At 44.6% G+C, this 25,385-nt stretch overlaps 1 long non-coding RNA gene across 2 annotated transcripts in view; it reads right to left on the bottom strand.

Moving 5' to 3' along the window:
* Positions 1 to 2,286: 2,286 nt before the first annotated feature.
* LOC135897743 (uncharacterized) overlaps positions 2,287 to 25,385 on the bottom strand; it is an 87,614-nt gene continuing 64,515 nt past the window's right edge. The window contains exons 2-6 of one of the 2 annotated variants that reach the window (XR_011514845.1): positions 4,371 to 4,526; positions 3,711 to 3,863; positions 3,195 to 3,329; positions 2,956 to 3,123; positions 2,287 to 2,655 (exon numbers count right to left, since the gene is read on the bottom strand). This is a non-coding gene — a long non-coding RNA (uncharacterized lncRNA). The remainder of the gene's footprint in view (positions 2,656 to 2,955; positions 3,124 to 3,194; positions 3,330 to 3,710; positions 3,864 to 4,370; positions 4,527 to 25,385) is intronic. The other variant, XR_011514846.1, reaches the window with a different exon arrangement.

Below are 25,385 nucleotides of genomic sequence, written 5' to 3'. Positions count from 1 at the left end.
ACCTACTGTTGTGATTGAAAGGCAGTGGCATTATGATATACACAGCACGATTCTCCACGTTGGATTTCACGTTTCAAGTGCAGCATTACGATATCGGCAAAATGCAAACAAAGAACGGAAAAAGATGTTGTGCGAAGTATTGAGAAATTGTCTATCATCCACACACTGTAAAAAAAAAAAAACACTTCTGCCATTATGTCGCAGCATTCGCACGTAAAAAATATGGATAACGTAATTTCCAAAAAAATATGGCAAAAGCTTCCGTTAGAATACGGAAACGCTCCCCGTTTTACGTTGCACAAGTTTTCCACCAGTAATGCTGCTTGACTCTCGGCTATTGCCTCGGCATATTCAAGTTTGTCGCTGTTTGGTGTATGCTTGCGTGCTTGTCATGTGCTGTCATTGCTCGGGGGCATTCGCGCTCAATGTATTTAACTTCGTCTCCAAAACTCTGCACACTGGCGTATCGATGAAGTTGTCCTCTGTTCTGTTGTGCGTATGCGCTTGGATACGCGATGGCCAGCTTTCAACGCCCAACGGATGCTCGTTAGTCTACGCCTCCTTGTAACTTGCTCATGAGGTAAGCCCTTTGTAATCTTATTTGTTTCGTTTGAATAACTTAGGTCTTAAAATTATGTGCGGTGAGCCGTTGTTGCGTACAGAAATACTGCATCAACTGCATACTGCACGGCCATTAAACAGCCCCTCAGTGCAAAAAGGATGCGTGAATGTCAGTTGAATCGCCTATGCGGATAGTATATATGCATGAAAATAAGGAGACTATGTTAACAGTTTGCAAGAACAAGCTAGCATAGCATACTACTTTATCAATTAATAATACTGAAAGTCTAGTTTCTGGAGCTGAGAAGAGGTCTGCGGCATGCCATCTGCCATTTAAATTTCTCTCAAGTTGTTGCAATATTGTTGCCCTCAATGTGAATAGATTCATTTTGCACCTTTTCACTACACCCTTAGCCAAGTCCTGCATAAAACACAGCTTATATACCGGAACTCGGGATCAATATATTGCCGCTTGTACCCAGCCCTTTTAACCGGCCGTTCTAACCAGCCCACTGAGCAAACATCAGATAGTTTACATGGTCCAATAATATACCGGAAATCGAGATGAAAATTTAGCCGCTTATAAACACGCAGATTAGGCGGCTCACGAAGTCGGCGGCCCGCCATGCAAAGGGCCAAATATACCGATCAGGCTATACGTGACTGAAATAAGCAGCCCACCGTGCAAGTGGCTCACAATGCAATTGGCCTATGACGTAAGCGGCCACCTGTTCGTGAGGTTCACAAAACAAGCGGCTCATTCTTGTGTGTCTCAAAGCATCGCTGGCCTGTCTTCTAAGCGGCTCACAACAGGAATGGTTCGCTATTATGTGGCCGTAAATCATGTAGCCTATACTGTAGCTGAAAAAAAAAGCCCTTATAGCTGTCTGCGCGCCTTTTCCTAAACAGCGAATGCATATTGATATACACCTACAAGCACATATTAATTTAGAAACAGAACAGACCAAATACTCCCCAGTCAGGAATCGAACCCGGGTACACTGCGTGTCAGACAGACATCTATACCACTGCACTATATGCCACCATAGCGATTGGCACTGAGTAAGAGGTTCCTAAAATATTTTGTGGGTTACGTGGCAATAGTGTACTAAAGATTCGGTAAGTGCTCTTAATATGCCAGTGCACAGTATTTTACAACCCATAACATGAGCATGTTTTATTTCAGTGCACTTTTTGAACAAAGCGCACACTGAACCCGTCACGGCAGTTCAGTAATTATTATGCTCAACTGTTAATCTCGAAGACGCGCGTTCGCTCCCGGCTGCGGCGACATTTCAATAGAAGCAAAACGCCAGAGGCCCGTGTATTGTATGATGTCATTGCACGTTCAAAAAAACCTCAATTCCATGAAATTCATCCGGAGCCCTCAGTTATGGCGTTCCTCATATTCTGAGCAGACACGGGACGTTAAACAACCAAAAAACCTCTCGCCGTTTAACAAGAAGCATTTTGCAACGCTTTCTTGCATTCACATGCAATATTTATTAAGGGGAGCACTAATTTCAGACAAAATAATTGTCGGCTTTTTAGACCAATTCAGACATCAGAATGTACTGCTTAATTATTTGCCTGGTTTCTACTAGCTTACATCTCAAGCGCTGTGCTGCGTGTAAAGCTTGAGCAAACAGGCGGAGCAGTCACCTCCGAAGTTCAGCAACATCTGCAAATAAAGCGCTCAAGAGCATGCGCCAATGCGCTTCTAGATTTCTGAAGAGACGCAGGATTCTTTATTCAGTGTCGAAGTATACAAACTTCTCGCGTCATTTTTGTCAGCAGGTGTAATGTAACTTATTCATCTTTGTTACAATGCTGCTGCTGCTTGCTGCTCATCCAGCACCGCGGGAACTGTTCAACATTGCTCAGCGCACTTTGCACGAGGCCTAAGGTTTGGGCGAAAGCGTTTTGATATGTGAGGTCCTTAATATAATATACAGCGAGGCAGAGCATCAGGGCTTCTTCAAGCTTGCTTTCTTTGCTCAAAATGACACCTTCGCCCTCTGTACAACAGATGCTCATTGAAGACTCAGTCCACAGAATCCTTGGTCCGGGCCCGTTCTCGTCTGGAGTGCGACCCTGAAATTACGGAAAAATTTCAAAAGGTGAAATTTTATCTTTGTTCTATGAGTAATAATAGAGACAAATTTACGTTATAAGAGTAATGTTCGTTAAAGTTCTGACAACTTCTGAGTCATGTGGAAACACTTTTCGTGTACTTTTTAAGTGGCTTGCATCACGAGTAGAGTGTCACACAAATACATGATTTTGCATCACCAAAATATAGCATTTCAGCGTGCAGCCACCAACTGCACGAGAGATCGAAAATAAACTAATGGAACAAAATGTAACTAGAGTTTAGAACATCAGCGTACTTACTGAAGCAATCAGCGAGTGTTTCGCGTGTCTCCCTCTCAGCTCCTCATCAATGCTGGGGAAGTCAATATCACGACTGTACAGTTTTGTAACGAGCTCTTTAACTTTGTTCAGTTGGTTCACGATTTCGACTATTTTCTGGTTAGTCCTTATTCCTGCTTCGATCGCAAGCTGAAAAGAGGAAGCGGTATTTCAGTTCATCATTACATGCTTAATTTCGACATGAAAGGTACAATACTAACAATTTCTTCGTTCAAAAAAAAGCTTGGCATCCGAGCGGGTGGGTTGGCCTTGTGCATCTTGATAGTGCTGTGCAACAGCACCACCATTCTTTCTTTGTTAAAAGGTCCTGTTGGACCTGAAGCCTTCCCAACTGCCTAGAAAAAAAAATAACTGGTTACCGAATCTTCTATTTCGAACGGCACGGCTATTTCAGAATTCTCGACCAAAATCCAGGTCCAGATTTAAATTCGTATTGGTTTCTGTGGTTATTTCGCTATTCGCAAAGAGCCATTACAGTGTGCATTAAGCATTACGCAGTGTTCAGCTGCATATATATCACAATAAAGCATCCGTTTCAATGATTAAGTCTTGCGCTCTTATTGCGTTGGAAATGCTGGCTGTCTCCGGCGTTTACTCACAATCTGTATTACACTCATCAAAATAGCGATTACTTTTCTTTGGTTAAGATTTAGAAGAACTTGCATTTAAAGCGTCTCTCCCACACAAATTTAGAATAGCCTGTTGAGTGCACATACTTTCAGTTCTATCGACGCAGATTCGGTGTCGATTAACTGGGGCTTTAAGGACATAGGTGCGGCCTGGAGTGGAGCCTTCTTGGAAGCTTCACTTGCTTCTCGTCGTTGTGCCCTGTGCCGTCTTGCCTCCGCAAGCCGCGACAGAAATACAGCCTAGGATTTGAACAGTTTCGCATTGATAAGTGCATTACAGTAAATATATTGTTCGCCAAGATTTACATTTGGGCAATGCGCAGATAAATCTCTTCAATGCTATTCAAGCTGCAGCAATGTTAAACGCATCTTTGGTTCTTTTGTACGTCCTCTTACGTCCTTACGCGATTTTTCCCAAAGCATGTTAGGATACATATTTGCGAATGTCTCTCCTAACGCAAAGTATTTCCATCGACGTAGGGCGGTATTTTTGTCCTGAATTGCATTGTTTTCATTGAAGCAAAGTGAGAAGATAATACTTTCTGCTTTATTAATTCCGTAGTGGAATTTTTCCAAGCTCGAAACAGGTTACATGTAACTGCAGCGACGACACGTTTAGTTTTAACCGTAAAAGTATAGATAATACCATTACATATAGAAACGCAAGCCAGTATTTGCCGCCTTCATAGACTTCCTCTTCAAGTAATACTTGAGAAAGAAACAGCCATGCCTTAGTGTATTACTTACTCGAGAAAATGAATCAGCTCATGGTGAAGTTAATTGTTTCGACTGTTTGCGGTGTTGTTCTTCCGTAATTTCCATTCCATTGAGCAGTGGCTGAACCAAAGCAAAACACTTGGGCAGCTTGTTGTCTACTGACCAGTGAAGGCTTGCCAGAGTTTTCTGCAAGGAATCAGAATCACAGTCTGTTTCACTTGGTTGAAAAAAAAACTTTTATTTGACAGCATGTCTCATCTTCATTAGGAACAATTTTCTTTGCACAAGAAATACGGCACCGCTGCGACTCAAGGCGTCAAGCGACATGTGTTTAAGCCTCGGAAGTCCAACTACACATATCGCAGTTTCTTGAGCATGGAAAAACAACAAATCGAAACATTATTTTACTGATTTAAACACTGGCAAAAATGCTACGTTAGGTAGAAGCAGATGAAATCTTACACTCAATGTGTTCCTTTCTCCAAGCTTCTGCATCTGTAGAACATCGTATAGCCGCACATGGACATCACGCAATAACCACACAAATTATCATGAGGCCCAATGAAATAACAAATAGCGTACGACACTCGACATACCGAAGTTGACAGCAAAACATATCAATTTTTATACATGGTTGTATTGTTTTGGATAGCGGTAATTGTTTGACAGTGACTGGAGATATTTATACAAACTGTGCGCGGCGAACTTCTGTTATTGTAGTGAATCTATGTGGGAAGCAGTGTAGATACCTTGTGGAATGAAATAATAATCATTATCCCTTTCGTACACGAACACAGGCCACCGAAGCACCAAGCTCTCAGGAGTAGTTACAGTTTCGTGACAAGTCTCCTTCCCCAAAAATGCGTTAACTTCTTTCACATACGCTATGCTGCTATGTTAGCGTATGTTTCACATATGCTATGTTCAATGCGGCATTGAAAGCAGTTTCACTATGGCCATGTGTCATAACTTTCTCTGGGCTAAGACTAACTTTACGGGAAATATACAGGCAGAGGTGTCGCATTTACTCAATTGCAACAAGCGTTTTCTTTTTATGCGAAGCATATTACTAGAGCTCAACCCAGCTCCTCAGGCGCGGCGGTGTCGCCTTCAATGACCTTTGACCCCATGCCATACCACGTGACACCGTGACGTCACGACAGAGGAGAAATGGGGCTCCAACTCGCGCCGTCGCTCGCGGCGTCGCCTTCAAGCCTTACCACGTGACACCGTGGCGTCACAACAGAGGAGAAACGGGGCTCCAACTCGCGCCGTCACTCGCGGCGTCGCGGCGGTATATAAGCAGCTGCGCTTGTTTCTAGGTGGTTTTGGCTCAACACTTGCAAGATGGGCTGGGTGGGAATCGAACCAGGGTCTCCGGAGTATGAGACGGAGACGCTACCACTTAGCCACGAGTACGATGCTTCAAAGCGGTACAAAAGCGCGTCTAGTGAATGCGGTGTCGCCTTAGAAACGAGATGTTTCTAAGGCTCAGGTGTGCGTCGCTTGCTCAGGCGCACATTTCGTTGCCGCGCCAAACGCTGCGTTGCTCGACGCTCACCGTGTCCAATGCGGGGCGCGTAGTCGCTGCGCCGTAGCCCATAGTATTACACCCCTTGGCGGGTCGACGGGAACACTTTCGCGTTCCATGAAACATGGCGGTCCATCGCCGGTTCATGGGGCTTAGCGCCATCTGTATGTGGTGGGAAAACTTCTGGCGCAAGAAAAAATAACGTGACGTGATGTCCGTTAAAAGCAGAAGTGACGTCATTTTGTTTTCGAAAACGCGAAATTTGTTTTGTTGTTCTTCCTTTGGAGTTATATATTCAAATGCCCCGCCATTCATCTTGATGGGCGTTTCGAGCTTTCAGCGTGGAAAGCGATGCAGGAAAAGGCCAGCCGTACGGTTGTCGAAATCGCATCCCTGCACAGGACATACTTTCTTTGGAGGCCGACTAAAGCTTTAGGTGTGGAGTGCTGATCCTATTGTCGGATACCAAGCCCGTGGGCCAGGGCAGTCGCACGAAAACAGCTACACAATTATCTGGTGGTCGTAACTCACTACTTTTGACTGAACAGATTAAGAAGCAATGAAGCTACCCGCGTCACCAAATGCAGACATACTTCGAAAAGCAAGAAAGCACAAATTGTGAGAGGGGCGTATTTCAACAGGTGATACGAGTGCACTTTTCTGCCCATTTAAGACATGCATTGCACTGCGAGTGATAGTGGCGTCAACGCCCCCTGTAGCGATGGGCGCTGAAAAGAAATGCATTTATAATTATAATAATAAAATGTACGTATTTTTTTAACTCAACACGAATATATAAAATTGACTAGGAATTTTATTTTCGTTGAATGAGTCTAACTGTGTCTAGTTTGAATTAAAAAACGCGTTTTTCTTTCCCAAAGTTTGTTCCCCCCAAACATAGTCGCGCTTCAATCGCTGCTCCCATAACCCCCAATCTGATGTCGGTGACAATCTGTACTTAACCGCTTTCCGCCCGAAGCTTCGCGACCCATTTGAATCGACCTTGCCTGCAGTACGTTGAATGTGAGACCGAAACCTTAGCAACAGCATTGCAGCCAGTTCGAGCCGCGTGCATTCGGTCGCGTTGGGCGCTTTGCCCTTCAACGTGTGGCACGTGAAACTAAACGCTATCGCTTTTTGAGCAGCAGGCACACCCTTTCACTTCGGATCTACGGCGGCAGCCGCCAGCAACGCTGCGCTGACGCAGCAATCGGAGACGCGTGAAAACGCTCGGTCACCATCCCTAATATGGCTGACGAAGGCGCATTATCGGCGCCTATGTACTAAGAACGCGACGAAAAGTGTACGTAATTTTCTTCAGTCCTGACTAACCGCCCAGCAGCAGTCAAGATTTTCAAATTCAATCATATGCAACATCCTTCCATCAAGCAAATGCTGTAACGGTTTAAGCGAGGACAAAGAATAAGCTTAAGTACCCCATTGCAAATAAGAGCAGCCAAAATACCTTCCAATGATATATTTTAGTATCCTACTTTTTTAAGGGCAACTAATACCGTTAACGTTTGTTAGCTTCTGCCATAATTCAACCGTAATATAACAAAAACTGTAAATAATACGTTCTTATTCTTGTAAGATGTAGCTGCTGCTAATCACGGCTTCTGATGCAAAGGACTGACATGTTCGCTCCAATCCAGTGGAGCCGCGCCAAGAAATGTACCGCATGGTCCTCGGCCGTCTATATTTGGGGCAGGATCTACTGGCCGCATAATAACGTGCCGCATTCTTATCACTTTCCATATGCGGATCTTCACTGCTCTTTGTGCCCCCCGCAGGGGCGTGCGCGTGAGCAGGCGTTTGGTGTGTTGCGACACCACGTACACGAGCACATGAGGGTTGGAGCCTCCCGTGTAGCCGTGCGCGGCTTAGCCGTGTCTGGGGAAAGGGGGATCCTGGAGGTTGAGCAGATGCTGGGGGTTTGGGCCTTTAAAGCCCCCCGGCGGAGGCAACACACCTCTTCGGCCTCGGCTTCACATAGACGGCACCTCCAGGCTGACCCACCTGGAGGAAATCGGCAGTCGCCTTCTCTTGTCTCTCTCTTCGCACATCTTCGTCTTTCCCTCTCCCTTTTAGCCATTCCTGTCTTCTTTTTTTTCTGATAACTTCCAACATTCCTGGCGGCGAGGGTTAACCTGGTGTGGTATGACCTACCTTGGTTATAACATATGTGGTTATAGCGACGACGTACAGTTGACATGGCAGGGCTTGTTTCACCACATGCCTTGCCTTGTCCCTTTGTTGGGCTCGGTGGTGGGTGACTGGCATCGTCGCTGAATACTCATCATATTTAATGGGAATTTCCAACCCTTTTTCAACCGATCGTCCCTCTAAAAGGGGGCGCAGCGATGCTACATTTCAGTTTTCTCTTAAACTCACTCAGACTTTTCCGAAATTTCACGTTGTACACAGTGACAAACCTGACAAGAAGGCAAGAACGATTTCACCATTCATTGTGGCGAAGTATCTCACAGAGACCATTGAAGGCGGCTATAAAATCACCAAGCTGGCCAGTGGGGACCTATTACTTGAACTTAAAGACAAAGCACAACATGACAAGCTAACGAACCTTGTCCAACTTGGAGCTGCTTATGCAAAGTTTTTGAGAAGATAGTAAACACTCGCCTGGTAGATTATCTAGAAATTAACAAGAAATTATATCCATATCAATGTGGCTTTAGAGAAGGCAGATCGACGACAGATCAGCTTGTACGCATGGAAATGTACATCAGGGAAGCGTTTGTCCACAAACAGCTTCTGTTATCAGTGTTTCTTGACATGGAGAAGGCGTATGATACTACGTGGCGCTTTGGGATCCTTCGGGATCTTTCTGCGATGGGCATTCGCGGCAACCTGCTGAGAATAATTGAAAGCTATCTCTCTGACAGGACATCTCGTGTTAGAGTTGGCAACGTACAGTCTCGACCATTTTTACAGGAGACAGGTGTACCGCAGGGTGGAGTACTGAGCTGTACGTTATTTATTGTTGAAATGAACTCCCTTCACACCGTATTGCCTCGCACACTCTTCTACTCCGTCTTTGTGGACGATGTACAGATAGGGTTCAGGTCACGCAATGCTAGCATTTGCGAGAGGTAGCTACATCTTGGCTTGAATAGACTCTCAAGGTGGGCGGACGAGAATGGTATTAAGTTGAACCCCCAAAAAAGCACATGTGTCTTATTTTCAAACAGGAGAGGTGTACTACCATAACCACACATTAACCTTAATGGAGAAAGACTAACTGTTAGCCCTGAACACAAATTCTTAGGTGTTATCCTCGACACAAAGCTTAACTTCATTCCCCATTTAAAATATCTTAATGAAAAATGCCTGAAGACCATGAACCTCCTCAAGCTGCTCTCTCGAACAACTTGGGGCAGTGACAGGAAGTGTCTGCTTAGCCTGTATAAGAGTCTCATACAATCACACCTCGACTACGGAGCCGTGGTGTACCTCTCCGCAACAGAGACTGCACTAAAGATTCTTGACCCAGTCCACAACCTCGGTATATGACTGGCAACAGGCGCCTTTAGAACGAGCCCTCTTGAAAGTCTCTATGTTGAGTCCAACGAATGGTCCTTACATCTACGCAGAACATTCCTCAGTCTATCATACTACGCTAAGGTAAAATCAGACACCGAACATCTATGCCATTCCATCGTTAGCGACCTTTCCGCTGCCAGACTTTACCGTAACCGCCCACTTATTAGAACTCCTTTGAGCCTGCGCTTGGAAGCAATGGCAGAAAATACAGACATACACTTCCGAGAAAATATTCTGCCTCCCACTCGCCTTCCACCGCCTTGGGAATGGCAGACCATGGATTGCGATATCTCTTTTGTTGCAATAATGAAACATGTCGGCATCGTAACCGACAGTCTCATCAGAAGAATACAAAAGGGCGGCGGATCCGACTTCGGCCTTCAGTGGGCACGGGATAGCGGCGACAATGCATTCGTCGCTCAGAAACCCGTTTCTGTTTTGCATGCAGGTTGGTAAAAAACCATCACTTCTTAGCAAGCGATCGAACAATCTGTGTTTGCTGCTTATCCCGTGCCCAAGTCTGTTATTCCAATGCTTTTGTGACTGTGTACTAGTGGCAAGGGCATTACTGGTTTGTGGCGATGTCGAGACGAATCCCGGGCCTCTCAATGATTCTAGTGCACAGTATACACAATTACTTGCGGTAATCAGCGACCTGTCGTCTAAAATTGACTCGAGACATGCCGAAGTTATGGGTACACTAGGTGAACTTAAACAAAAACAAGACGCACTCGCTCAAACCGTATCTGATTTAACTACCAGGCTAACTAAAGTAGAATCCTTTGTAGAGAATTTCGAGAACTCGCCATCTATGGCCGAAATCGAGGAAGCAGTCAAGGAAGCAGTCAAAAATGAGAACAGTGTCCTTGCCTCTCGCCTTGACGACCTTGAGGATCAATCAAGGAGGGATAACCTGCTCTTTTATGGTATCGCTGACAGTCCCACAGAGACTTGGGCTGAGTCTGAAACCCGAGTTCGGGAGATACTGTCAAAGCATTTGATATTTCTATTCCAGACACGGCTGTATCTAGAGCGCACCGATTGGGGTCGTTTTCTGCGAATAAAACCCGCCCTATAATTGTTATGTTCTCGGCATTTAAGATTAAAGAACGCATCCTTTCCTTGAGAGCAAAGCTAAAGGGCTCTGGTGTATTTGTAGGTGAGGATTTCTGCAAGAATACCAGGCGATTGCGTAAGAGACTTATAGACTTCGGAAACGCCAGCAAACAAAATTTTACACTTCGTTATAATAAACTAATCATTAACAAAAAACATACGTTTACTGCGCAGCCACCGATAGCATCTGTGAAATGTATCCCCCTTCACACGTGCCAGCCGCCGTACCTGAGTCCGCTGCCGCCCAGGCGAATGATTCTTCATAGCTATCTGCCGTACACCAAAACGTCAAAAGCCTATCAATACTATTCACTAATGCACGAAGTGTACTCAACAAACGCATAGCTTTATCATCAACCATTGATTCCTGTTCTGCTGACATTGTTATCATTACGGAAACGTGGCTGTCAGCAAAAATAAGCAGCAGTGAAATACTGGATTGCGAAAACACTTACAGTTTATACCGATATGACCGCGACATTCGATCAGGAGGGGGAGTTCTTATCGGTGTCAAAGATGCTCTTGTTTCTCACATCATTCCGATTACATCGTCATTAGAACTTGTGTGCGTACGGGTTGTCATTTCCAATCGCGATTTTATTTTCTGTGCCTGTTATAGACCACCCACTGCCCCTATTTCGTTTTGCCATGAACTTCATGATGTGATTAATAACCTCATTGTTAGATACCCCACATCACCCTTGTTTGTACTAGGGGACTTTAATTTTCCCAATGTTGTGTGGTCGAAGGATGACGTAGTTGTGAAAGAGTTGTCCTCAATTTTTACAATTTTGGACCTTTGCCGCGATTTTAAGCTTATTCAACTTGTGCACTACCCCACGCGCACTACACTGACTTCTGACAATATCCTGGATCTCATCCTTACCACTGCCCCCAACTTAGTTTCACCTCTAACGTTCCTGCAAGGTATAAGCGACCATGTAATGATCCATTTCACTCTTAACGCGCATGTTACTACTAAAAAAAAGCTCGAAGATTATACTAGATTACAACAGAGCTGATGCCTCGTCAATAACAGCCGAATTTGAGTCTTTCATTACGAACTACTTAATGAACTTTTCGCAACGAACAGTTGATGAAAACTGGTCTCTCTATAAAAACAAACTTCTATCGATAATTGACCGCTACGCACCTAAAAGAAGAGTGCCTTCTAACCCCCGATCACCATGCTTTAATAATGCACTAAAGCGCCTGCGCAACAAAAAAAACGGGTGTTTCGCCGCGCTAAAGCTACAAACCATCCTGATCATTGGTCTCGATATCACTGCATTGTCAGTGAATATTGTTCGGCAACAGCCAGTGCCAAAAACACATTCCTAAATAATACTCTGCCCTCGTTTCTGATTTCTAACCCACGGAAGTTTTGGTCTATTGTTGCAGGTACTAAAAAGAATGTTCTTCAATTATTCCAATCAGACGTGCCAGTTCCAACTCACGAGTGCTGCGAAATTCTGAATAATACCTTCTCGTCATTTTTTCAGCGATCAGTACAGCCAAATTTTCCATTGTTATCGTCCCCAAGTTTTCCGCCTATGGATCCTATCTCGCTTGACTGGATTGGCATCGGCAAACTTATCAGAAATCAAAAAATTTCTTCATCCTGTGGTCTCGACTTCATTAATTCAAAAATGTTAAAGTGTACTGAAGTTTTTTCAAGTGTTATTTTATCGAAGATTTTTGACCAGTCCCTACAGCTTTCTACCCTGCCCAAAGACTGGAAGGTGGGAAAGGTGGTTCCGGTCCATAAATCAGGTGACACTCATTCCTCCAATAACTATCGACCAATTTCATTGACATGCATTCCAAGTAAAATATTAGAGCACATAATTTATTCACACCTCATTAATTTACTCGAGATGAATTCTTTCTTTAACAACGCACAACATGGATTTAGAAAATTCTTTTCCTGCGAAACCCAACTCCTGTCTTTTACCAATGACTTGTTTATTAGTGTAGATCAGCAACTTGATACTGACTATGTATTTCTGGACTTCTCGCGAGCTTTTGATTCTGTTCCTCATGATTGACTTATTTTCAAACTTTCTCTTCTTAATATTGACCCATACGTATTTGCATGGATTAAGGATTTTCTCTCTAACAGGACCCAGTATGTAACCGCTAATGATTATACCTCTAGACCTTGTTCAGTTACCTCCAGTGTACCGCAAGGATCCGTACTGGGGCCCCTGCTTTCTCTCATCTATATTAATGACCTTCCTGACTGTATCTCTAACTCAATCATTAGGCTGTTCGCGGACGACTGCGTCATCTACCACAAAATAACTAACCTTAATCATTCCAGTAAGCTTCAAGATGATCTGGTTAGTGTATCAAATTGGTGTAACAAATGGCAAATGCAGCTTAACACAAATAAATGCAAACATATGCGTGTCTCCTGCCGCTCTGCCCCTTCTCATCCGCCCCCCCCCCTATTCTATTAATGGTACTGTCCTGTTGGTTGTTAACTCTTATAAGTATCTTGGCCTGCATATTACTAGCAATCTTTCGTGGAACATGCATGTTGAATATATCACTAACAATACTAACCGAACATTAGGTTATCTAAGACGAAACTTTGCATCCGCTCCGACCTCACTAAAGCTTACCATGTTCAAAACGCTCGTCCGTACAAAATTAGAATATGCGTGTGCCATATGGGACCCTGCTCATTCCAATCTCATTAATTCACTTGAAAGCATTCAGAACCGTGCGGCGCGCTTTATCCTGTCTAATTATTCACGTCATTCTAGCGTAACATCCATGAAAAAAAACATTAGATCTACCTGACCTTTCACTACGTCGCAAGCATTCTCGACTTTTGTCTTTTTCATAAAATATACTACCTCATTCCTTTCCTGAAAGAAAATCTCTTCACCAGACCCAGTTACATCTCATCTCGCATCGATCATCAATACAAAGTTGAAGTGCCAACTTGCCGCACTAATTTATACCATTCTTCATTCTTACCAAGAACCGCCACTGCATGGAACCGCCTTCCCGCCTCCTTAGTCACCATTTGTGACAGCACCAATTTCAAGCTTGCTGTTCAAAGTGCCTTATAGTTCCTTCATTATTTTTTTGTTTTTTCTCGTTCTGCAAATAATGTACTCTACCACTCCTTTCTGTTGTGCCTGCCGGCCTTGAAAGTATGTACAATAAATAAATAAATGCACTTGAGGCACACATACTCTCACACTTCCTCGAACTTCAAGCGAAGTACTGCTACGCCGAGTTTTACACAGATGCTTCCAAGTCATCTGCTGGTGTCGCGTACGCAGCTCTTCGTCCAGTTTTTTCCACCTCTGGTACTCTAAATCCTAACACAAGTATTTTTACGGCTGAAGCGTAGGCAATACCTCCGCTGTAAAGCACATCAGACAAACAAATCTGAATAAGGCCATCATTTTCACAGGTTCATTAAGCGCAATAAGAGCCTTAATGAGTTTTCGAAAACATAAGAACCCTGTTTTTAATTAATTGTACACACAACTATGCCTAGCATTATTGTAGAACCAAAACATCGTCCTATGTTGGGTACCTGGCCATAGGGGCATAAAAGGCAATGTAGCTGCTGACGAAAGTGCAACATCAGTCGTCTTTAATGAAACGGATGTGAATAGACCCATAGCAGCAACAGAACTTAAGGCCTTCTTACGCCATAAACTGACGAAGTACTGGCAAAATCAATGGGATAATTCAGTACTGAATAAGCTACACGTTATCAAACCAAAATTAGGGAACTGGATAACTGAAAGAACAGCAAGACACAAGGAAGTACTTCTGTGTAGATTAAGAATAGGACATACGTACGCCACTAACTTTTACCTTTTGACGGGTAGCGAACCTCCGACATGTACCAAATGTGGCAACAGGCTTACAGTTATTCATGTTCTTATCGAATGCACTGAAATAGAGGCAGAAAGGAAAAAGTACTTCCCCTCCGCTTATCTCCAACACAAACCATTACACCCAGCATTATTTCTGAGCAACGAACCCCTTTTTACTTTTGGAACAGTATTAAACTTTTTAACTGAAACCGACACCTTAAATATAATTTGGCCAGGCTACTTGTAGCACGGCCTCCACCTGGAGGTCGTAGCTGCAATGAAACCATTTTCTAGAGTACGTGCCTCCCAGCCCTTGCTTTCAAGGCCTTGCGGAGGCACTAGTGCTACAGCCATTTGATGTTTTACTGATCATCCATATCTCGTGAAACATCTATTTTCATCGCAGACACCATCAATTAGTGTTATGTTTTTATACTTGTATTTTACGCACTTCAGAGCAAATATATTTTAGGCCCTTTTACAGCCACATTGCACCACATGTATACTTTCCACCTTTTAGCGAATATTTTTAGGCCACTATGCAGCCGTGTATCATATACCCCCCACAATCAACACCCACATATCATTGACAAGCATGGATCATTGACTTGGCGCTCTCTGGCCACATCTCGCCCTTGCGCCAATAAACTCTACAAATCAATCAATCAATCTCTTTGCGCCGTATATGACTTTTTCACGCATAACCCTTCTTGCGAGGCCGCATATATGCCTTTACACATGCGGCACGCCAATGAATACCACTTATATCCGAGAGGTTAACCAGGACATGACTAAGAGTGTACCTGAATCATGGCTACCTCCTTAGCTGTGCAGGTAATCACTGTTAGTGGCATTGAAGTGCTGGTGGACAAGCACCCCTTCAATGTTACAACACGTCTGACAGTGAAACTGTTGCAATATGCTAAGGCATTAATACAGAAGCCCAATTAGTTTATCTGGGGTAGTAATTTGATGTTATTCGATCGTGGTCTATCAGGAAATAATGCTTACCAGAGGGAAATAATTTTAATTTGCTCTTGCTAGGTTGTGAAAGAAAATCAATCAAGCTATTACACATGAAATGGGCATTTGTAGGTGTCCTGCCTTAAATCGCTTTCGAGTTAATTTCTCTCTAAAGCATGCACCAAGCCTCAGCGTTGTAGGAGCGTGTCATCAAACGATATTAATGTCAAACTGAAATGAGAAGATGAGGTGTTCCTTTTGAGGTGACTGTACAAACTTATGTTTTATTTCCAGTATTGCGTGAGACAGACTTAGATGGAAAAATTAATTTCTTTTGGAAATTGTGGCGCAAATGCACGGGTAATGCTTGTATTGAACCTCATCGCGAAGCAGTTTTCTATAATTAAACGAGATAGCGCTTTTAGCAGCGCGCCGCACGTTGCCTCAGCGAAAGCACACGAATATGAACCACTACACCCCTTCTTTTCCTGTGCGATCATTTCTCGGAAATTAAACTGCTCCATTCATGCTGCGAAGCATGGAGTGGTGGAGTGAAGACGTGCGTTGTAGCCGGCTGCAAAAATTGTGACTGGCATATTAAGGAATGGAATGTATCTGTGTGCCCATGTTCACGGACCGTTGCTACATGACTACCTCACTACCTGCGTTGCTGGCTTTTTGCGATGCATGGCTTTCCTCTTGGATAAAAAAAGATTCACTCATCTGCCACCGTTGTAGCACTAAGGTCCATGGAAAGGATTTCAACCTCAGAACGTCTGCGCGAGTGAAAAACATTTGTCATACGGTGACAAAGGGAGCCGCACCGCTTCTTGGCACATATTAAGTTTCTCGCACGTCATCTATCCACGTCCACCCCAATTAACATGCAAATTTCAGCCCACTGTATCACCAATGTATCGAGCGAACAGACACCCAGTTCAATCTGCGCGCCGAAGCACGACTGACGGCGACTACACCGACATCATAGTAATGTTCGAAACTGAACGTTTCGTAAAGTTCCCTACAGTAAGCGAATGACTAGCGATAATACGTATTTGCTACAGTCTGTCACAGCATGCAGGGCATATATGTTACAAGCCTTGTGCCCACCAAATTTATATCTATCACTACTGAGTCCACCCGCGAGTGATAAAGAAGAATATAAACAATCAGAAGATACTAACCACCCGGAGAACTTCACTGAGTGATAAACATAACATGTCGCTGAATAAATGCATTTTCTAGATAAAGAACAAGGAGCCAAATACAGTTAGAGTGATTCAACACCGTAAACGGAACGTTAAGATAGCTTGGGATGCATTTATACCCCCCTCTTATTACATGTACCACATACGCTGCTAGCGCCTCTTGGACTTAGCGTAATGAGCTGGGAAAGCCTTTACATGTTCTTTGAAGCTGTAGCGAAAGATTTACGTGTTCTTCACACATTAACTGTCGACGACATCCGAAACAGGCTTGCAGAGCAGCACCAGCATCACGTACATCCATTATAAACACCGAGGCAACGGAGGCAGATGAGGCACGAAATGGAGGCGTCACCGCGTGATCAAACAAGGCGGTGCCCGCAGGATCGCCCTGCAAATGATCAGTGCATAGACATTATATCGCGATTGCTTAATGAAGTGGTACCCCTGCATCCTAAAATATGCTGGACACAGATTGAAGAATCTCAACAGTTGTGGTAAATTAATTGCACTTATTACATTATCAAAGATTTTAATTCTTGCGTACCATCATAGTGTGATGATATTTGAGCTGAACAAATTTTGCTTTGCGTATAAAAACCCGTGAACTACGGAATAAAAGGCAAATTTCTTTCTCTTTTTTGATAGTTCGTGGCGTCGGAATGCAGTTCAGGTTATGTTCTTGTTCGCAACAAGACTTTAATGCAGATTGTTTTCTTGATATTTTCTGGCACTTTAAACTGCAGCGAGCTAAGCCACTCGGCAATAATAATGGGGTTGCTACCCCGTTTGGAGCCGTGTTCGAACACACACGAGCAAACAGAGCTTAAACTTGTTTCATTATTTGGACAGCATTTGTTGTTGCATGTTGTCTGAAGTGTTGCGTGTTAGATGGATGGATGGATGGATGGATAAACCTTTATTGAATTTAAAAAAAAATATGAAGGGAAATTTAAAGGCTTCCTTTCCAAGACTCCGCCGGCCGCCGCTGCCCGACCAGCTTGATTCAGGAGGCTCCTTCGGGTCTCCAGATCAGTTCCGGTGAGGATAGACTTTCAAGGCTTCCCTCCCACCGTGATTATAGGTTAGTATCAGTGGCGGTCATGCCTCCATTGGCTTGTTGTAGCATTACCATGTAACGTGTTGTAGCGTCGCTCTCGACTAGCACCATGGTAGAGAGAGGACGACGAGGTGTTTCTTCTGTGGAAGGCAACCTGCCCGTCTCACTGCTTTTCTGTACTTTTCACTGTTGTTGTGGGGTGTGCCACCCCACATTTCACGGTGATGGACGTGCAACCTCCCGAGGCCCCGTCCGCTTCGGATTCATCAGCGCGAATCGCTAAGCTAGGAAATACATCTAGCGAGAACAAGATGACTGAGCTGTACTCCGCATCAGCAGACGAGTCATCGCAAGACCGTTGTGAACCTGTCTTGCTCCGAAAATTCATGCGAAGGATTGCAATGCATCTTGGGTGTTTGTTCACCGTAAAAATGCGCTTCAACAATGCCCTCATACCATCCAGCTTGTGCCACAGAACTCGACTGACAAGCGGCGCGTCTTCAGCAGGCAAGGACTGTCCTTGTCTCTTGAGTACACTGTCACAAATGAGGTCAAGGACATGAGGCAAACTCACGAAGAAACATCTTAGCCATCGACGTAATGAGCACAAGAGCGCTGAGCCCTCTGCAGCGCATAACGCAGCTTGGCAACGTTAGCCTGCTATTCATTGTTCCAGTGGGCTGTACCTCCTGTGTAGGAATCATTTATGGTATTGACATTTCGATTGAGCGATCTAGCGAGTGAGAACAGGGCTATTGTGCTCACCGGCCGTTTTGGTAAGTGATGTTGTGCGAAATTAACATTTAAACGTGACTGCCTTCCCTTTTACGTGAATGCTGGCCACTTCCGCCACCTGGATCGAATGTTTGTTCCGAAACCGCTGCAATGTAACTGGCAGACGATCGACCATGCTAAGGGCGTTTCTAGAAATGTAGTGACTGTAGAAATGTAATGTGACTGTTTTGAAGTGCACTATCAAGGCGATCGCATTGCTTCCTCCAAAGATGGCCGGAAGATTATGAAATAATATTTTGTGCTTGAACAAATCGCTAGGTCCAATTCAACCCACAAGGAGGCCGTTGAAGCAATCTCACGTAGACGACGTCGCCGTAGACAGTCTTCACATAGGAGTGCGACAGCTTCGAAAAATGCGTTGCCTCTTAAGAAACAACGTGACCTGCACATCTGAGCGCAGCAAACGCTGACGCTAGAGGGCAGAAAACTGAGAAATGTCTGTCTACAAATCAATCAATATAGCTTCAAAGTACACGATATGTAAAAGAGAAACACTAGGTGGCGGATTCAGTATAGCAAGCTGCTCCATCGGATGACGTGCGACATACAGATGGGCAAGTGGTATCACTACTGAGATCCTTCATGAATGAAATACATTGCAATGAAAAACTGCGCCCAGAGAAACCCTTTGGGCGATCCTGCGTCAAAATGGCATTTTAGCGGGAAACTGCGTCGAGTCTTCGCCAAAGCAGGTACAAGAAGCGAAGCCCTCCTTCCGTCGGGGCTTCGCATATATAGCGAAACTTAAATCAAAAGCAATAGGAGGCTTTCATCATCATCACAAAGGAAGCAGAAACCTTTCCGAAGAGTTTCTCATGTTATAGTGAGAAACTTTATGGGCTCGTTGGAGTAATCCGGCTTGTCATGCGTGTACTTTTCTTTAACGGAGGTACAATTTAGTGCCGCTGTACCGTGTTGCTGGCGCTTTATTTCGATGTTCATCGAACCCGCCTTCTACCGCGGAGTTTGCCGAATGAGGATTTCGCATGCAAGAATTAAAGGTAAACTGTTTCGATGTTTAGGGGATATAGCGGGGCTTTGCAGAAGAGCCGCTGCGATCAGAACCGCACGCTTAGTTAAAAATTAGTAAAAGTGGTACTGAGAGAGAGCGGCCTTTTTGATGGGCGCCGCCATGTTCGCTGATGCAATAGTTCTGCGTCGAGTTTGTGTCACGGCGTCATTTCGGTGAAATAGCGTCGCAGACGGAAAAGAAAAACCGCATTTGAGTCTCGCGCATGCGCAGTGGCACCGACACGACGACGTGGCACCGTGGCGCCGACGCAACTTTGACGCAAACCGGAGTTCTGGGATTTTCTCCAGCTGCTTTGCCAGCCGGTTCCTTCCCATGTTAAAGAGGAGTGGGGAGACGACCGTTCACTGCGGAGTGCCTCTGTTAGGCATTGGAAGTACATAGGAGCGTATATATTACATACTAATGATTACTTTCCGTTTTGAGAAAACGATTTTATGTAGTGAATAGCTAGAGTTCCGCAATTCAATGATTGCAGTTTTTTCATTATCAGTTTATGGGAGATCGTGTCGAACGCCATTCGCAAACCCAGAGCTGCGACTACCTTCCCCCCTCTCCCCCAGTAGTGACTTTTTGGAGCATCTCATCATTTATGCGAAGGAATATGTCCTGCGTTGATAAATACTGTCTAAAACCATACATGTTGTTATAGCAGCAGTTCTCTTTTTCTATATTATCCGAGATTGTCGTGAGCGCAACCTTCTCAAAGAGCTTGCCCAGGCATGATGTCCCCGATGTTGCTGGAAGATCTTGAAGCGCTTCTTTTTTCCTTCAGAATTTTTGGAATAAGGAATATGTTGGGCTCCTTCCATTGGCTTGGTATTTTTCTCCTTTCATAGATTTTTCGTTAAATTACGGCATCATTTTTCGAACTTTCTAGTTGCTCGTGTTTTTAAGCAATCTTCTCCTGGAGCCAAACTCCTTTTATGCGACACTTAAGCCGTGCAGACTTTTCGCTCAGTATAGGGGAGTTAAGGCTGCCATCTTATAAGCCGTTATATTCGACAGTTTCAACACCCTTACCGCCGCTGACAATGTATTTGCCGTGGAGGATCTTCAGCAATGCCTGATCATCCCCTTTGAATTATCCAGCTAAAGTTCCCATTGTCCTATTCTTCGCAGCTCGGGTGTTTATGGGGCCGAGCATATTTTTCAGAATCAGAAAGCATATGTAGCGCCAGCGAATAAGGACAAGATGAAGACGACACCACAATGCGCTAGCCTTGTGTCCTTATTCGCTGGTGCTAAATATGGTTTCGAAGTCAGTTTACCAACACGCTCGACAAATGGAAATGCTGAAATTTATTTTCAGAATCGCCCATGTCTTCGCCGTAGAGAGCGTCCCCCTAAGTGAATTGCAAAAGGTGATCCACTTGTTAGGCGGATGCTCTCGGGCATATTCATTCGCTTTTTTGTTGGCATTTCTAGTGTGGCTTTTACTCCTCCATTCAATCTCTGCCTTTCCACCTATTGGTGATGCTACGCGGGCTTACACAAATGGGTCCACTGCTGGAGTTTTTTCATTTATTTTGACGTGCTTGGTGTTTGAGATGTTGCTCCTATTTTGTCTCCTGTACACATTCTCCTAGCCTTTCTAAGTGCTGCTGTGCCACTGAGTAATTTCTGTAGGCTACCCAGTCAGGTATTTTCGCACTCTCAAATGATCTTTACAGTTTCGGAGGGGCGTAGAAAAAGCGACTATAAAGTTTTCGCTCTCCATATTTTCATCTAGGTGTTTCGAGTATCTTTCTTAAACAGTGTACCTAAAAGTAAGATCTGGATCGGTGTGCATGCGAACGCTATTACTAATTATCGTTACGGCCTGGGGCATGGTCTCGAGTTGTAGCTCATATATACATATTGTCTCCACTAAATCTATCCCTTTCTATGTGTTTCTCTGGTATCCCCTACTAGTACGAAGGAAATGGAAGTCGCCTTTGAAGATTAATCTATCTTTATGTTCCATGTGCCCAAGAGCCCACTATAACACACCGAGAAAATTTACTTGACTCTCATTCGCTGGGCTGTGGATATTCAGGATAAACGCTTTGGCTTTTCCTTTTTTTGTGGTCTGGTATTCGATCACTTCATGCTCTGGTAGGCATTGGAAGCATTAGTAGACATTGCTCGCGATGTCTTTATGCACCAATGTAGCGATCCTGGAGTATGTTATATTTTCAAGGCTAGAGTAATCTCTTAATTGTATTGCTCCTTACTAATCTCCTGCAAACAGGAGATTGCGTAATTCCAGCGCCTGTGTATGAATAAAGTGCTGCCACTCACTTGTGGAATGACAGTTCCACAAGCAGTTCCATTGCTATACCTCAGCAATGTCAGTAGTGCAAGCGGTATTACTCGCCTTGGCTGGTCACACTCTCGGCATCTGTAGAGTAAGGGACTACTCTGTCTTTAATTTTAGGTGCCATGGGCGCATCTGAATTGCGGCCGGCCCTTTCATGCAAGGTTTATTGTTTCTGAATTTGCTCGTTCACATAAGCCTTAGAGAGAGAAAGAAACGTTTATTGTAGTAGAGATTGAGGTTATGGTGGGTGGAGCCCCTCTTTCAGGGCCCACTGGTTACAGCGGCTTGCCGGGCACAGTCAAGAGTCGCCAGTTGGCTTCGAAGCACATAAGCCTTGTGGCTGGGAAGTTCCGGATATTGCCACGTAGCCTGCATTCAAGCACCACATAGATCGCCCTCGACACAGCAAGCGTTTCAACAAAGCGAAACACCACCAGCGCCCATCACGACACGTGGAGTACGCCTCCTTGCCAGCCGGCATGCGTGGTCATGAGCCCCCACCGAGGAACTGCCCCACCAATGGGAAACAGCCCCGTGTGGCTTCACGAAGGGAGGCCGCAAGCGACATTCGAGGACAGTGGGACGTGGCAGAGGACGTTTGTCGATTACCTTCACTGCGCAGGTGACAGGGCGATCTTCGTTAGCCATGGGTACAAGTTAGCCGCTTAATAAATAGTTTATTTTTAAAAGCCTCTGTCGCTACACTATAACTGTTGTCGATATTTTTGTAGGCCGTGCATCTGTAGCAATCGCCGGCTCATCGTTCTCTCAAGACTTTACGAGGTGACGGGCTGGATAGTTGGTTTATCAGTTTGATTGGTTTTGAATATAATGCCATCAGAGTTTTATAAATGCTTCCTAAGCGCTTTCACTTCAAACTTTAATTCGCCGAAAAACTTTTAATTGTCGGTTTTCCAAAAGTATCCTCTGATACTCTGGGTTAGATATTATTGCAGCCGCCCTTCGTGCCACCTTCGCCTCCAAACTCACCTCCTGCTGTGTCGAGTTCACCACTATACCGGGCGTCCTGTTTGGGGTAGTGGCTCCGGATTGGGGGAGGGAGTTATGCTGCCACTTGGGAGTTTCCTGTCCTCAGTATTTCTTCCCTTTGTCCCTTGACATGCACGGCTCTCTTCGTTCCTACCTTTTCCTTTGCATTCCTGCCTTTTCCTGTTCCTAAGTGGTGCCCATTCTTCGTTGTCAATGTCCTCCGACGCATACCATCTTGATTTTGGCGGGAAATCTGTCCGAAATACCTTCTTGTCGGAATTCCGGTGGTTTTGGATACTGGCTGCTGTACTGGCTGCTTGAAGCACAGTTTGCATTTTTTTCTTCTAGTCAAGTGTCCCTGCCCGCACGTGGAACATGCGGGGTTGCAAGCGCTGTCTAGTTGAGACTTCTTTATGTGGCGCATTTGACACACTGAGAGGTGGGAATTCGGGTGAGCATCTGCTCTGTGTTCCGTTTGCTTGGAGGCCTAGCACACCTGTATCGTATATTTATATGGAAAGCAGGGAATCTCCCCGCCCATGTAACGCACAAATCTCGGTATTATGGGATTGAAAAAGGTGATCACCGCTCGATCAGTTATTCCAAGCATTCTGGCACTTGGATATTCACTTCTTCTGTTTGTATATGTATATTAGCTAGAAAAGTATCCGCGGGCTTGTGTTGGGAGTGAGCCCATGCATTACTCCTTTTCATGCGCTGTCCCGCACTACTGCGTAGGCATTGACGACATGCAGTTCTCCGTTGAGAGTGAGGCCTGTGATTTTTATGGTGATTTTTCCCACCCCAGGGTCAGGGGTGGAGATGATGAATATGTTTGATTCTCGCTTCATCAGGAGCAGAAAGTTGCTACTGCTAACCTTGCATTGACACACTTCCACAAATGCTTCCGCAATTTGTGGTACCGATAATTCCATTATAGGTAGTTCCTTGAAAGATATTAAGAATATCTTAAAATCTTCCTTGAGGAGTGATGGCAGCTTCCGCTTCTGCTGTCTTCTTTATGACGTATCTTGCGAAAGTGCTTTAAAATGGAGACCCTAGGACTCATAGCCTCCCTCGCTTTTATTGTGTTACTTTCCCGCATTCGCGATTGCTTTATTGTGACGTACGGAACGGACCGCTTGCCAACCACAATGATCTTCTTTTACCTTGAGTGATGATGCAGTCCCCCACTTCTATATCGTGGTACTCCATTTCATCCCGGCCTAATCCTAATTATCAGGTTCTGCTCTTTGTTCTGTCTTCGGTTGAGTATAATTTCTCATCCGCGTTTTCAGCGCTTCGTGCGTGGCCGCTCATGCTGTTAGAGGATCCCTTGCTGCCTGTTCAGTAACCTTAGTGGCATGGAAGCGCCATCCACTTCCGTGCGTTGTTTTCTGTTTCGTTGGGGCATTACGTCAAATTATAATCGTAATATATATTTTTATGGTTTTTCTGAGAGACCCATTATCACCGCCCGGTCGTTTATAATTGTGTTTTCATTATTTATGTGGAAATATGGTGCAGATGACTAGAGGTACTGCAAGCACTACTTCATCGCAAAGTAAGTTATAAGTACCTAAATATTTCTGTATAGCAGAAAACCAAAGTCATACTGCCGAACACTACCAAGCAGCCTCATTGCGTAGCCTCGTATCTAGATTGCACTGGTCAAGGAGAGGCGCACAGCATACCTCCTTATTATTTGCTGAACAATTAAGCTGCGAGAAAAGTGAATATTCACATAGCTTCAAGTATGTGCTATTGGTAAGGGCTCCGGCCCTCTGCACTTGTTGGAGGTTATCAAAGCATTTATGTTTGTGACTCACTTTGCTTCTACAGATAGATTACTGCATGTGTTTGTAAGAAGACATCACATGCGCAATGAAACGCCAACGCTGTGTAAACTTCGAACATTGATTGTGCAATTTAATGGCTCAGAATAATTAGAAATACACCGTAACCACTGCTAACATTTATTTGACAGAACGCCAGGTAATACAGTAACCATACTTGCCTGCTGTAGCCCTGTGGCAAGTAAACTACAATTGCAGTCCAGGGGCGCTATAACGTAAAACTATTCCAAACTTTTCTATTCCGATTCTGAAATCAACCCTCCGTGATTGGCCAAAAACATTTTTGGACGACCCCCACTTCACCTGTCTGTCACGCGACGTCACGAAAGCCGCGATAGCTCCCCATCTGATATGACATGTACACACTGATTATGCATGGTTTCACCGAACAAAAGAAAAATAGTTATTTCTGGTTCGAAGCCTTCTTGCCATTAGCCCTAGGAAGTTGGTGAATAGATTTAGGGCTGCAGCTACTTCACCTGCCTGTCAAACGACGTCAAAAAACCGCGAATACTCACCGCGTCAAAGTGCCGTGTACGCGTTAAAGCTGTATTAATCTGTCGAACAAAACTGAGTTTTTTTTTGTGAATAGCCGCAGGCTGCCCCGTTTCGAAAGGAATAAAAGATGGCTGCCGCCTAGCGCTCAGGCACTGGCTACTTGAATCTGCCGGAGAGCGTGGGTTTATTTGCGTACAATAAAACTTTTCGCGTGGCCGCGTAACGTTTTCGAGCACTTTAGGCACGTTTACGACCTCGTTCTGCCAAATCTTCTTTGCCGAGGATCCGTT

Source organism: Dermacentor albipictus, chromosome 5 (assembly GCF_038994185.2).
Source record: "Dermacentor albipictus isolate Rhodes 1998 colony chromosome 5, USDA_Dalb.pri_finalv2, whole genome shotgun sequence".
NCBI lineage: Eukaryota > Metazoa > Arthropoda > Arachnida > Ixodida > Ixodidae > Dermacentor > Dermacentor albipictus.
This window is presented reverse-complemented; position numbering and strand designations above follow the sequence as displayed.